General features: G+C 40.8%; 1 long non-coding RNA gene across 1 annotated transcript; it reads left to right on the top strand.

The window, feature by feature from the left end:
• The first annotated feature begins 5605 nt into the window (after positions 1–5605).
• Positions 5606–8084, top strand: LOC127298073 (uncharacterized). The gene is made up of 4 exons (XR_011748689.1): positions 5606–5966; positions 6207–6572; positions 6895–7006; positions 7320–8084. It is a non-coding gene; the product is annotated as an uncharacterized lncRNA (long non-coding RNA).
• The last annotated feature ends 7343 nt before the right edge of the window (positions 8085–15427 follow it).

Here is a 15427-nt window from a genome sequence, read left to right as displayed (position 1 = left end):
AATGATGCTTGTGATATTTTAAATCAACCTACTAAAATTATTCTTTTTAAAATACCTATGAAAATTGTTAAAAAGATCATGGATGAATGTTATGCAGGGGATGGAATAGTCCATCCAAGTGATCACTTGTTGAAATTTAAAGAACTTTGCGAGTTGTTTAAGGTTGCAGGTTTATCAAGATAAAATGCCATGAAGAAATTATTTCCATTGTCACTTAAGGACAAAGCAAGGGAGTGGTATCGGCTACTAGATGATCCTCATCACCTGGAGTGGAAGGAGTTTGAATCTCTCTTTTACTTTAAATTTCATCGTCCTCGTGAAGTGCATATAGATAGGAACTATATTTATAATTTTCATCCTCATGATGGAGAAGGTATTGCCCAAGCGTGGGGGAGATTGAAGTCACTAATGCTCAAATGTCCCACTCATGAGCTCCCCATTAATATTGTTATTAATAATTTTTATGCAAGGCTTTCAGGACAGTACAAGGACTATCTAGATGCTTGTTTAGAGGGATCTTTCACAAGTAAAGAGGTTGAAGCTAAGTGGGATATTCTTGAAGCAATTCAAAGCAATACCAAAGATTGGGATAACGACAAAGGTAAAGACTCATGTATAAATTATGAGTATGATTGCATTAAGTCTTTCGCTGAAACTGCTGATTTTCAAGAGCTTAGTGCTAAATATAGTCTTGATCCTAAAATTATTGTTGATTGCTATAGAACTTTTGCTTATCATATAAATGTTCCTAAAGGAAATTGGGATATATATCATGAACCTTTTAAAGACACTTGCATGAAAAATGAAATTGTTATTCATGATTGCAATACACATGCTCAAACTTCTGAAAGTACTATTTCTTATAAGAATGCTAATTTTTGTGGAGCACTTAGACCTTGTGAAAAGAATCAAATCGAAGACGAATATTGCATCCATCACAGGAATGAAAAAACTAGAATGGGGGACAGGGATTTAAATGATATTGGTAAAAAAGTTTGTGCCCTCTACCCTTTTGTTTGTGAACTTTGCTATGAAGTAGGTCATTTCAATTTTCAATGCTCAGGCCATGATAATAGCCTTTCGAATCCAATGGGTACTGCAAGTTTGTATTGTGATGACATGATAACTCCTAATCAACATGATAAACTTACATTATTTTTGGGGTGTGAAGAGTTATCAATGAAAACTTCTTTGGTAGATATGAGCGCTCTTTATATGAATAGCGTCCTACATGTATGTCATCTTTATTGTGTTGATAATTTCCATGCAAATGCTTACATACAAAATATTGTAAAATATGAAACTTTACCAAAATATACAGGACTAGTATGTGCTTTGCTCTTATTAATGAAAAGGAGAAATCCTCCAAAGTCTCTTCTATTGTTTCTGACAATAAACCAGGGTATGTGGGGAAGCTCCCTTTCAAGCCTCTCCCTCCTAAAGAAAAGAAGAAGAAGAAGAAAAAGAGAAGAAGGAGTAAAAAGAGAGAGGAAACGGTATATTCCCCTAAACATGTTGCTCCTATTACAAGTTGCCGGCGGCGAATCCTGGAGGAGGAGCTCGCGCTTGCCATTTTCTCCGTTGCGGATTTGCGGCTCGGGTGGGAGGGGCGGTGCCATTCTGAGCGGGCAATTAATATTGTTGGGAAACTTGGGCCTCGTCTGAACTCCGTCTTATGCGGTAATCTTACCTAACCCATAGTAATCAACGGTAAGTAAACAATTATCTATCTAAAAAAAAGTTATCCATCTATCTCTTTAGGCATGTACACCTTGCTAGCAATTAATTAAAATTGACTAGCAAATTACATTGCTAAGGAAAAAACTTATGATACAATGGAGAAGGCACTTTTTTTATTCTCCCCCCTCCACCTAAGCAATAATTCAACATGGTAACTCTAAGAAAACGATTAAAATAAATCTAACGATTTAAGTCTGTATAAGTGACATTTTATGGTTATTTAAAATAGGTCCTATGACTTGTCTTCACTTGTGCTATTTCATCAAGATAGAAGAGTGCGCATCCAAGCAACTGCACTTGGCAACGTGAGTAAACAGTTATCCATCTATCTCTTGTCTTCACTTATGGGGCAACCTTACCTAACCTTCCGTAATCAACGGTAAGTAAATAGTTATCCATCTATCTCTTTAGGCATGTACAACTTACTAGCAATTAATTAAAATTAATCATATTTAATAGAAAATTATATTGCTAAGGAAAAGCTTACGATACAATGGAGAAGGCACTTTTTTATTCTCCCCCTCCACCTAAGCAACAATTCAACATGGTAACTCTAAGAAAACGCTTAAAATAAATCTACCCATTTAAGTCTGTATAGGCGACATTTTTATGGTTATTTAAAATAGTTCATGTGACTTGTCTTCACTAGTGTTGTTTCATCGAGATAGAAGAGTGCGCATCCAAGCAACCGCACTGGCATGGGGCACACAGAGAACGTGAGGTCATGGGGAGCGTCTGACGTGTGGTCAAAGCGGTGTGGAGATAGAGGAACGTGAGGTCACGGGGAGCGTCTGACGTTAGATGAATGGCAGGGGTACACATAGATGCGTGAAGCGGTTGGGTTAGGAAATTATGACTTAGGGGTCCCACAGATTGCCGTCTTCGAGAAAGTAATTTTCAAATTTGGGAATCTCTCCCACTAAAATTATTACATGTATTTTCATTTCCTCTAGCTCGTATTTGTGCTTTTTTCCTCCCTCATCTCATGCTCTGGTTAGAGTTGACACATAAGAAGATCATTGTCGTCGATGGCAGCCTCCCTGCCCACAACGTCAATGCTCCCTATGCAGAGCACAATAAGTCCCTGTCCTACATGTGTGTTTTACCAATCAGGATATGAGACTGATGGTGATTGGAGTTGCGGGGTGCGGTGGTGCTAACCCTCATGTGGCGGGCTAGGTTTTTGATGGTGTCTGATGAGTCCAATTTGAGCCTATTTTACCTTATGCTATTGCACTAGTAGCGATAAGCTTTTAGTATTTTACCACGCTTGCGCGCACTTTTTGTGCATGTTTCACTCGGATCCCGGATTCGGAGGACCCACGAGGAAAGGGGACCCACTGTGAAAAATATGCAAATTAAAGACTGCAGAAGCCTCCAAAATAATTATTCATGCACCTGGTCAGCAGCGGCTTAATTTATATACCTCGCCGGACTTTGTAACTAAGGTTCCAACACCGGAGCCGTCATCTTCTCCCTCCGTTTCCTCGTTGGAGCCGTCATCTTCTCCCTCCATTCCCTCGCTGGAGCCGTTTCTTCGCTCGAGATCCTCCACTCTCTCACCAGAGTCATTCAGATAATGTGATGTGATATCATCTTCACCGGCTATGATATTTCTCATACACTCTTCTTGTTCTCTGTCTCTATCACGGTGTGTAGTTTTTGCAAAGACTTGCAAGTTATATCAATGATATAAACACAACAAAGCGTTAATAAATATGAAAAATATATATGAAACAATATTTCTAACCCTAACAATATGAAACAATATTTCTAACCCTAACTATATGAAACAATATTTCTAACCCTAACAATATTACCTAACAATATTCCCTAACAATATTTCTAACCAAAACTATATGAAAAAATATTTCTAACCCTAACTATATGAAACAATATTTATAACTATATGAAACTATATATGAAATATTTCTAACCCTAACTGTATGAAACAATATATGAAATAATATTTGTAACCCTAACTATATTGTTCCATAACCCTAACATTAATATTTCTAACCCTAAATATATAGTTCCATAACCCTAACTATATATGAAACAATGTTTATAACCATAATAATGTTCCATAGCCCTAACTATATTGTTACATAGCCCAAACTATATGAAATATATATAACTATATATGAAACTATATGGAACATTATGTGAAACTACACAAAAACAGAGAATACAAAAAACATAGAATAATAAAAATAGAGAAAGCACGGCGCCTGGGCGGGGGCCTCACCGGCGGATAGTAGGCGGCGCGCGCAAGGCTCCTCCATCTGCGGCTTGAGGCGGCGGCGGCGTCCGAGGTGGTGGGGCGTCCGAGAGGCGGTGGCACGTGCAGCGGCTGCGGGTCGATGTGGTGGCGGCGTCCCGGCGCGCGGCATCTCTCCTCCAACACGCACACAGCGGCAGCGGCTTACGAGGCGGTGGAGGCCTGCGTCTCCTCCAAGGCGCGCAGTGGCGGCGGATCGAGGTGTTCGCGTGGCGGCGACTGCGGTGACAGATTTGGGCAGCCTCACAGTGTCGCGGCGATGGCTCTGGCCCTTCTCTGCGTCGAGTGATCTACACGCAGAGGGAGAGGTGCGGCGGTTATGTACTAGATGACATTGGCATCCCAAATGGGCCTCCCGAAGAAGGTACCCGGGAATTACTGAAGGCTCATAACCCAAAGATTACCAAGCCCGGAAGCCCAATAAAGCGTTGATATGGAAGATGGAGATAGATTAGGAATAGAGAGATTCGTAATTGTACTGGACGAACTCAAAGACTCTCCCTCTATTTGTAACTTGTATGGCACGAAATCCTCGGCTCCGCCTCCTATATAAGGGGGAGTCGAGGGAGAAAGAAATGATCGATTCATTGTCAACATAACCCTAGTTTTTAGCAGTCGAGCACCTTTTCGACTAAAACCTTCGAGATCTACTTGCCCTCTACTTTCCGCGAAACCCTAGTCTACAACTTGTAGGCATTGACAAGTTAATACCTTGTCAATTGGCGCCATCTATGGGGACTAGAGGCGACAAGGAGCTGATCTCGATGGCATCAACAACATCTTCGACAACATCGTCAACATCGTCGGTAGCAAGCAACGCGATGGACGGAGGTAAACAGATCAAAACCGGTCTCGTTGATTTTGTTCCTCACCCTCCCGCCCGTGTGGATGCATATGCGTATCTGGAGGAGCCAATGGATATGACGTTCGGGAGCTTCCACTTCCGCGTCGGGATAGAAGGATCGCATCGTCTCGCGGTACCGAATTCTTCGGGCCCGTTAGCGGTCGATTCTGATTTCTCGGGATCGTCATCATTGTTCGAGTCAGGCGACAAAGAGATCTCGCCGTCAAACTCCATCAAGCCCGCCACAAGCGGAAAACTCGCCGAAAACTTCAGTAGTGTGTCCTTCGGGTCGTACGCAGACTCAAATCTAAGCGGCGACTCTGAGAGCTTCGACAGCTTCGACTTCATCGACATGTTTACTTCTATTCGGGAGGTCTTCGCCGATCTATATGACGGTGTCACCAGCCCTGAAGAGGAAAACAAAGCTACAATATACCATCAGGTCTGTGCATTTGGCGAGTCAAGTCGTCAAGAAGATGAAATATCATAGGCTTTTCACTACAAGGATAACCACTCTACAACAACACTTGATGAACAACGTGTTGCAAAAAATTTCTTAGATACTGATATATGCGCTGCCGCTACATCCGTTCACCAACACGTTGCATTGTTAAAAAGTTGGAGAGCGGGCGTGGAGAAAAATTTAGATCCCGCGGCAGAGCTGTTGGCGCGTACGCGAAAAATTCACTCGTATGCTTTGGGCCCAGGACTGGAGGAAATTTTTGCGTTATCTACTCCCATCCGCTACCACTATGAAGTCCTAGAACTGAATCAGATCTCGCTGGCCCGATCTACCACGCCGCCTCCCATGGCCGCAACTCTCCCTTCCCCCAATTCTGCTCCTCCCTCTATGTCATCCCCATCCGTGCGCATCTCCGTCTCGACCGTCCTTGTCGGCGTCTTAAGAGGAAGTCGACGGTCCTCGTCGTAGGACTTGTGGGCGGCGGATCGGCAAGCATCTCGTTCCTTGGGTTGTTCCTGATGGAGGCATGGAAGGGGCTACGGCATCATCACCCGTTTGATTCCACGCTGGTGTCGAACATTGAGCGAACTAGACGCACAACCGACGCCCAGCACCCAGCTTGTCTGAACCGGAATTGGGTAAGGATTTTTTCCTATCAGATCATCGTATTAGTAGCGGTGTTCTGTTTAAAATAGCACAGTAATTTTGGTTGACTTAAATCTGTCCATCAGGTAACTGCCAGTTTGCTACTTGTTTCAGTCTGTGAAACTACTGGAGCACGTGTGATTCTTTTTTTTAATTCTGATCTCCAATCAATTGATTCAGTTCTTTGTCCTGCGGCAGGAAGAATTTTTTAACCTACTCCCTCACCTTTACAGGACAAACTGAACATGACGCATTGGAGATTTTAGGTCTGGCACTAAATATGGGGAGATGTGGAATAATATGATTGCGTGCCTTGCAAATTTTGTGCCTGCTATGGTTCAAGTTGCCAATTCATTGCCACTTTTAGCTAATCTGTTGTATTAAATATTTCCTCTCAGGTGTTGTCTTCTTGAATCTGCATAACTGAAGCCAGAAAGAAGCGACTCTAAACAGGACACATGTGGGAAGGACTAGAGGCTTTTTACTATATCAGATGGATTCAAGAACACTTGGTTAAAGAAATATAATGCCTTATGTTTGCAGCTTGCACGTTTCCTGGTCGACTATAATGGTGATGTGATCCCTTCCTCACTCTATAGGTAAGTGACATAATTAGTAGTCGTTGTAGTTTGTGATGTCTGGTAGTGGAAGTCACTCTTGTTGTTAAATTATTTCATTATAACTTAGGTGACTTGTATTGTTTTAAAACTCAAATGATTGTTCGAAGTATGGAGACCACTGACACTTCGGATTGAGTTACAGATCTAAATGTTTATATCTGAACTGGGTGATCGCTAGTATATACACAATTGGGTGATCACCAGTACATACACCTCTAGCAAACTGCGCAATAGTGCTTTTTTTTACCAGGACAATAGTGCTATTTTCAACTATTTGTCAATAATTACGTTCCATCACCAGAGTCTCAGCCTTCTGCCGGAGCAGACGAGTCTACCGTGTGATTTGTCACTGCCACTGGCCAGCCTGCTCCCTGCCAACCATGCCGAAGGCGGACGCACTGCTTCCCTTTGTGGTATGTAATGAGTCAAGAGCCAGCAATCCTAAATTCTCTTTCTCAGATAGCTTGCTTTCGCTATTACGGGTGAAAAGGAGGCATTGAAGAATGCTCGAATAGGCATATTCTTAAATGCAGCTCTTCAGTATGGATGAGATACTGTAAAGAAGACATATGTTGATCCACACTTTCTTGTTTTTGTTTCTTTACCTTCAAGCATATTTTGTTATAATTTCCTTGATTGTCATTATTCTTTTCAAATAATAATCACAAGTAACCTGTTTTTTGCGGTAAACAAATTATGTTTACTTATGTTCATTGATTTTTTCAGGTGCATCTACCTTTATGATTGTGCAACAAGTTGAACAATAAATCGCTCCGTCTTGGCACTTTATCTATCTTCAGGCAATGGAAAAGTTGAGCCGACAAGAGAATACCTTGCCGCTATAGCTTTTTAAAAAAAAAAACTTCAGCCATTTTATTTATTGAGATAGCTCTTTCAAGATTCTGCATCACATAGGTTAAACTACCTACTATCTGTAAGTGTTTTCTTTTCTAGCGTAGTTCATTCTTATATGGGCTTCCTAAGTACTTTTGATACATAATATTTTACTTCAGCCATGACATTGCCGTAAAACTCTTAATTTAGCCTACTATTGGTCTGATTCATTTTGCTGGTCCTTTGGTGTTGTTCAATATTTGGTGTAAATATCCAATAGTTGCCCATTTAAACAAACGAAGCTCTTTCGGTGGCCAAGTCAGTAGTTAGTTCAGTTTAGGTTGCTTTGTGCTTTCTGCATACTCTAACAGGATTATAGTAATCTAACGTCTCAATATTCAATTTTTCTAGCAAGAAACATGTAGACCATTGCTTTGCATGGTGGAAATATCAGACTCTCGCATGGTGACAAGTAGAGAAATTTTGTTGTTGAATGCAATATGCCCTTCCATTATTATTTTCGGCATCGACTGTAAATTTTGAACTTTGTTTTTGCAGGACCAAAACGTCGGCAAGGACTGCTATATTCAGATATAAGCTTTGTACATTATAATGCAGAACATTAGAAGGACATGATATAGGATTAGTTAGAATGCCATATCTTGAAGCAAGATTGTAATGTGTACTCAGAATTTTCATGTATGGGATGCGATTCAGTAATCAATATTGAATATTTTCATCTTGAAGTGCATTCATATATTGTATTTTCTATGTGTTTTCTTATGTATCTTACGAAGTGCGTATACACTTAACCATGAAAAACTACTACCATCTTTGAAGCGATCAAGCCACTCGGCTTCTCAAAATAATATTTATTTAAAATAAAACAATTCCATCTATGTTCGCTATGTTCCAACGGATACAAGTGTTGTTTGACATACGTTGCCACTTTGCAACGCCCTACTCGTTGGTTACCAACGCTGCTATATGCGTTGCATTATAACCTTGCAACACCCACAAACGCAGCGCACCTAAATGCGTTGGTAGGGGTGCTAGCAACGCCCATATTGGTGTTTAGATACAGATCCATGCGTTGCTGTAGGGGGGGTCCTGTTGTAGTGTTTGATGATTTGGGAAATCCATACATTGATCCCGCTGATCTTACGCGAGGATTGGGAAATAAATACGTTGGGCCTATGATACGTCTCAAACATATCTATAATTTCTTATGTTCCGTGCTAGTTTTATGACAATACTCACATGTTTTATACACACTTTACATCATTTATATGCATTTTCCGGCACTAACCTATTAACGAGATGCCGAAGCGCCAGTTCCTGTTTTGTGCTGTTTTTGGTTTCAGAAATCCTACACAGGAAATATTCTCGGAATTGGACGAAACGAACGCCCAGGGTCATATTTTCCACGGAGCTTCCAGAAGACCGAAGAGGATACGAAGTGGGGCCACGAGGCACCCTAACCATAGGGCGGCGCGGCCAGCATGGGGCCCGCGCCGGCCTATGGTGTGGGGCCCCCGTGCCTCCTCCGACTCTGCCCTTCCGCCTACTTAAACTCTCCGTCGCGGAAACCCTATTACCGAGAGCCACGATACGGAAAAAGTTCCAGAGACACCGCAGCCGCCAATCCCATCTCGGGGGATTCAGGAGATCGCCTCCGGCACCCTGCCGGAGAGGGAAATCATCACCGAAGGGCTCTACATCATCATGCCCGCCTCCGGATTGATGCGTGAGTAGTTCATCCTTGGACTATGGGTCCATAGCAGTAGCTAGATGGTTGTCTTCTCCTCTTGTGCTATCATGTTTAGATCTTGTGAGCTGCCTATCATGATCAAGATCATCTATTTGTAATGCTACATGTTGTGTTTGTTGGGATCCGATGAATATGGAATACTATGTCAAGTTGATTATTGATCTATCATATATGTGTTGTTTATGATCTTGCATGCTCTCCGTTGCTAGTAGAGGCTCTGGCCAAGTTGATACTTGTGACTCCAAGAGGGAGTATTTATGCTCGATAGTGGGTTCATGCCTCCATTGAATGCAGGACGATGTGAAAGTTCTAAGGTTGTGGATGTGCTGTTGCCACTAGGGATAAAACATCAATGCTTTGTCTAAGGATATTTGTGTTGATTACATTACGCACCATACTTAATGAAATTGTCTGTTGTTTGCAACTTAATACTGGAAGGGGTGCGGATGCTAACCCGAAGGTGGACTTTTTAGGCATAGATGCATGCTGGATAGCGGTCTATGTACTTTGTCGTAATGTCGTAAGTAAATCTCATATTAGTCATCATGATATGTATGTGCATTGTTATGCCCTCTCTATTTGTCAATTGCCCAACTGTAATTTGTTCACCCAACATGCTATTTATCTTATTGGAGAGACACCACTAGTGAACTGTGGACCCCGGTCCATTCTTTTACATCTGAAATACAATCAACTACAATCTCTGTTCTCTGTTGTTCTTCACAAGCAAACATCATTCTCCACACCATACGTTTAATCCTTTGTTTACAGCAAGCCGGTGAGATTGACAACCTCACTGTTAAGTTGGGGCAAAGTATTTTGGTTGTGTTGTGCAGGTTCCATGTTGGCGCCGGAATCCCTGGTGTTGCGCCGCACTACACTCCTTCACCAACAACCTTCACGTGGCCTTCATCTCCTACTGGTTCGACAACCTTGGTTTCATACTGAGGGAAACTTGCTGCTATACGCATCACACCTTCCACTTGGGGTTCCCAACGGACGTGTGCTTCACGCGTTATCAAGCTAAATTTCTGGCGCCGTTGCCGGGGAACTTAAGAAAAGTTGCACCCCAGAGATTTCTAACTCCCACGTCAACTGCACGCCAGCAGATAAATTTCTGGCGCCGTTGTCGGGGAGATCAAGACACGCTGCAAAGGGAGTCTCTCACATCCAATCTCTTTACTTTGTTTATTGTCTTGCTTTACTTTACTTTATTTTCTGTTTCGTTTGCTTTCTCTATATCAAAAACACAAAAAAATTAGTTACTTGTTTTACTTTACTTAATTTAGTTTGCTTTACTTATTTTTATTACTGTTAAAATGAATACTCCTAAGAACACTAAGTTGTGTGATTTCACTAGTTAGGCTTAATGGAAAACAACAAAAATATTAGAGATCTTTATAGTATTTATCTTGAGTTAGGACATGAGGTGTTTGAAGAGAAAATTAAAAAAACCTATGGAACTTTATATGCATGCTAATGGCAATGTTATTAGTATGAATGCTTTGAACACCATTGTTGCTAATGCTATGGAAAATTGTAAGCTTGGGGAAGCTGGTTATGAGGAGCATGATATTTTTAGTCCCCCAAGAATGGAGGAGAAATTTTACTTTGATGATACTTTACCTCCTATATATGATGATTATGGTGATGAGAATAATAATGATAGCTATCTTATTGAATTTGCTCCCACTACAATTAATAGTAATGACTATGATTATGTGGAGAGTAATAATTTTATGCATGTAGCTCATGATAAGAATGTTTCATGTGATAGTTATATTGTTGAGTTTGTTCATGATGCTACTGAAAATCTTTATGAGAGAGGACAATATGGTTGTAGGGATTTTCATGTTACTAAAACACCTCTCTTTTTGCTTAAAATCTTGAAGTTGCGCTTGTCTTGTTTTCCTATGCTTATTGCATTATGCTTACATGACTTGTTTATTTACAAGATTCCTTTTCATAGGAAGTGGGTTAGACTTAAAAGTGTTTCTTATTTGCTTTTGATGCTCTCTTTTGCTTCAACTCTTATTTCTTGCGAGAGCATCATTAAAATTACTGAGCCCATCTTAATGGTTATAAAGAAAGCACTTCTTGGGAGATAACCCATGTTGTTTTTATTTATTTTGCTACTGTTTTGTTGAGTCTTGGAAGTTGTTACTACTGTAGCAACCTCTCCTTATCATGTTGTTATGCCAAGTAAAGTCTTTGATAGTAAAGTTGATACTAGATTTGGATTCCTGCGCAGTAACAGATTTCTACCTGTCACGAATTTGAGTAGATCTCTCTGTAGGAAACTCGTAAAATGCTGCAAATTTTCATGCGTGATCCTCAGATATGTACACAACTTTCATTCAATTTGAGCTTTTTCATCTGAGCCTGTTAAGTGCCTCTAAAAAATTCGTCTTTACGGACTGTTCTGTTTTGACAGATTCTGCCTTTTATTTCGCATTGCCTCTTTTACTATGTTGAGTGGATTTCTTTGTTCCATTAACTTTCAGTAGCTTTGGGTAATATCCAGAAGTGTTAAGAATGATTGTGTCCCCTCTGAACATGTGAATTTTTGATTATGCACTAAACCTCTAATGAGTTTGTTTTGAGTTTGGTGTGGAGGAAGTTTTCAAGGATCAAGAGAGGAAGATGATACAATATGATCAAGAAGAGTGAAAAATCTAAGCTTGGGGATGCCCCCGTGGTTCATCCCTGCATATTTCAAGAAGACTCAAGCATCTAAGCTTGGGGATGCCCAAGGCATCCCCTTCTTCATCGACAACTTATCAGGTCACCTCTAGTGAAACTATATTTTTATTCCGTCACATCTTATGTGCTTTACTTGGAGCGTCTGTATGTTTTTATTTTTGTTTTTGTTTGAATAAAATCGGATCCTAGCATTCCTTGTATTGGAGAAAGACACGCTCCGCTGTTTCATATGAACACTGGTGTTCTTAGCGTTACTTTTAATGTTCATGGCGAAGGTTGAAACTGCTTCGTTCATTGTTATATGGTTGGAAACAGAAAATGCTTCATGTGGTAATTGGTATATTGTCTTGAATAATTTGATACTTGGCAATTGTTGTGCTCAAATAGATCATGTTTAAGCTCTTGCATCATGTACTTTGCACTTATTAATGAAGAACTACCATAGAGCTTGTTGAAATTTGGTTTCCATGGTTGGTCTCTCTAAAGTCTAGATATTTTCTGGTGAAGTGTTTCAACAACAAGGAAGAGAGTGTAGAGTCTTATAATGCTTGCAATATGTTCTTATGTAAGTTTTGATGTACCGGTTCATACTTGTGTTTGCTTCAAACAACCTTGCTAGCAAAAGCCTTGTATTGAGAGGGAATACTTCTCGTGCATCCAAAACCTTGAGCCAAAACCTATGCCATTTGTGTCCACCATACCTACCTACTATGTGGTATTTCTCTGCCATTCCAAAGTAAATTACTTGAGTGCTACCTTTAAAATTTCATTCTTTGCCTTTGCAATACATAACTCATGGGAAAATAGCTTAAAAACTATTGTGGTAAAGAATATGTAGCTTATGTATCTTATTTCTTATAAGTTGCTTGTTGAGCGGTAACCATGTTTCTGGGGACGCCATCAACTGTTACACCTTTGTTGAACATCATGTGAGTTGATATGCATGTTCGTCTTGTCTGAAGTAAGGGCGATTTATCATGATCAAATGGTTTGAGTATACATATTGTTAGAGAAGAACATTGGCCGCTAACCAAAGCCATGGATCATGGTGGAAGTTTCAGTTTGGACATTAATCCTCAATCTCTTATGAGAATAATATCTGTTGTTGAATGCTTATGCATTAAAGAGGAGTCCATTATCTGTTTTCTATGTTGTCCCGGTATGGATGTCCTTAGTTGAGATCTATCAAAAACGAGAAATCAAATGCGATCTATCTCCTTGGACCTTTGTACAGGGGGCAAAGAGGTACCCCTTTGTGACACTTGGTTGAAACATATGTTATGCAATGATAATCTATGTAAATCTAAGCTAATTAGGACAAGGTGTGAGCACTATTGGTATTCTATGCATGAGGCTTGCAACTTATAGGATGTCTTATGAATAACACATATGAATTATTACTACCGTTGACAAAATTGTTTCTATGTTTTCAAAATAAAAGCTCTAGCACAAAATAGTAATCCATGCTTCCCTCTGCGAAGGGCCATTCTTTTACTTTATGTTGAGTCAGTTTACCTACTTCTTTCTATCTTAGAAGCAAACACTTGTGTCAACTGTGTGCATTGATTCCTACATACTTGCTTATTTGCATTCATCATATTACTTTGTGTTGACAATTATCCATGAGATATACATGTTGAAGTTGAAAGCAACCGCTGAAACTTATATCTTCCTTTGTGTTGCTTCAAAACTTTCTACTAAGAATTTATTGCTTTATGAGTTAACTCCTATGCAAGACTTATTGATGCTTGTCTTAAAAATACTATTCATGAAAAGTCTTTGCTATATGATTCAGTTGTTTAGTCATTGTCTTTACCATTGCTTCGAATCACTTCATTCATCTCATATGCTTTACAATAGTATTGATCAAGATTATGATAGCATGTCACTTCAGAAATTATCCTTGTTATCGTTTACCTACTCGAGGGCGAGTAGGAACTAAGCTTGGGGATGCTTGATACGTCTCAAACGTATCTATAATTTCTTATGTTCCATGCTAGTTTTATGACAATACTCACATGTTTTATACACACTTTACATCATTTATATGCATTTTCCGGCACTAACCTATTAACGAGATGCTGAAGCGCCAGTTCCTGTTTTGTGCTGTTTTTGGTTTCAGAAATCCTACACAGGAAATATTCTCGGAATTGGACGAAACGAACGCCCAGGGTCTTATTTTTCCACGGAGCTTCCAGAGGACCGAAGAGGATACGAAGTGGGGCCACGAGGCGCCCTAACCATAGGGCGGCGCGGCCAGCATGGGGCCCGCGCCGGCCTATGGTGTGGGGCCCCCGTGCCTCCTCCGACTGCCCTTCCGCCTACTTAAACTCTCTGTCGCGAAAACCCTATTACCGAGAACCACGATACGGAAAAAGTTCCAGAGACGCCGCCGCCGCCAATCCCATCTCGGGGGATTCAGGAGATCGCCTCCGGCACCCTGCCGGAGAGGGGAATTATCACCGGAGGGCTCTACATCATCATGCCCGCCTCCGGATTGATGCGTGAGTAGTTCATCCTTGGACTATGGGTCCATAGCAGTAGCTAGATGGTTGTCTTCTCCTCTTGTGCTATCATGTTTAGATCTTGTGAGCTGCCTATCATGATCAAGATCATCTATTTGTAATGCTACATGTTGTGTTTGTTGGGATCCGATGAATATGGAATACTATGTCAAGTAGATTATTTATCTATCATATATGTGTTGTTTATGATCTTGCATGCTCTCCGTTGCTAGTAGAGGCTCTGGCCAAGTTGATACTTGTGACTCCAAGAGAGAGTATTTATGCTCGATAGTGGGTTCATGCCTCCATTGAATCTGGGACAGTGACAGAAAGTTCTAAGGTTGTGCATGTGTTGTTGCCACTAAGGATAAAACATCAATGCTTTGTCCAAGGATATTTGTGTTGATTACATTACGCACCATACTTAATGCAATTGTCTGTTGTTTGCAACTTAATACTGGAAGGGGTGCGGATGCTAACCCGAAGGTGGACTTTTTAGGCATAGATGCATGCTGGATAGCGGTCTATGTACTTTGTCGTAATGCCCTAAGTAAATCTCATAGTAGTCATCATGATATGTATGTGCATTGTTATGCCCTCTCTATTTGTCAATTGCCCAACTGTAATTTGTTCACCCAACATGCTATTTATCTTATTGGAGAGACACCACTAGTGAACTATGGACCCCGGTCCATTCTTTTACATCTGAAATACAATCAACTGCAATATCTGTTCTCTGTTGTTCTTCACAAGCAAACATCATTCTCCACACCATACGTTTAATCCTTTGTTTACAGCAAGCCGGTGAGATTGACAACCTCACTGTTAAGTTGGGGCAAAGTATTTTGGTTGTGTTGTGCAGGTTCCACGTTGGCGCTGGAATCCCTGGTGTTGCGCCGCACTACACTCCTTCACCAACAACCTTCACGTGGCCTTCATCTCCTACTGGTTCGACAACCTTGGTTTCATACTGAGGGAAACTTGCTGCTATACACATCACACCTTCCACTTGGGGTTCCCAA

The sequence above is a fragment of the Lolium perenne genome, chromosome 7 (assembly GCF_019359855.2).
Source record: "Lolium perenne isolate Kyuss_39 chromosome 7, Kyuss_2.0, whole genome shotgun sequence".
NCBI lineage: Eukaryota > Viridiplantae > Streptophyta > Magnoliopsida > Poales > Poaceae > Lolium > Lolium perenne.
Note: the sequence above shows the minus strand (reverse complement) of the source record. Positions and strands in the feature narration are given on the sequence as shown.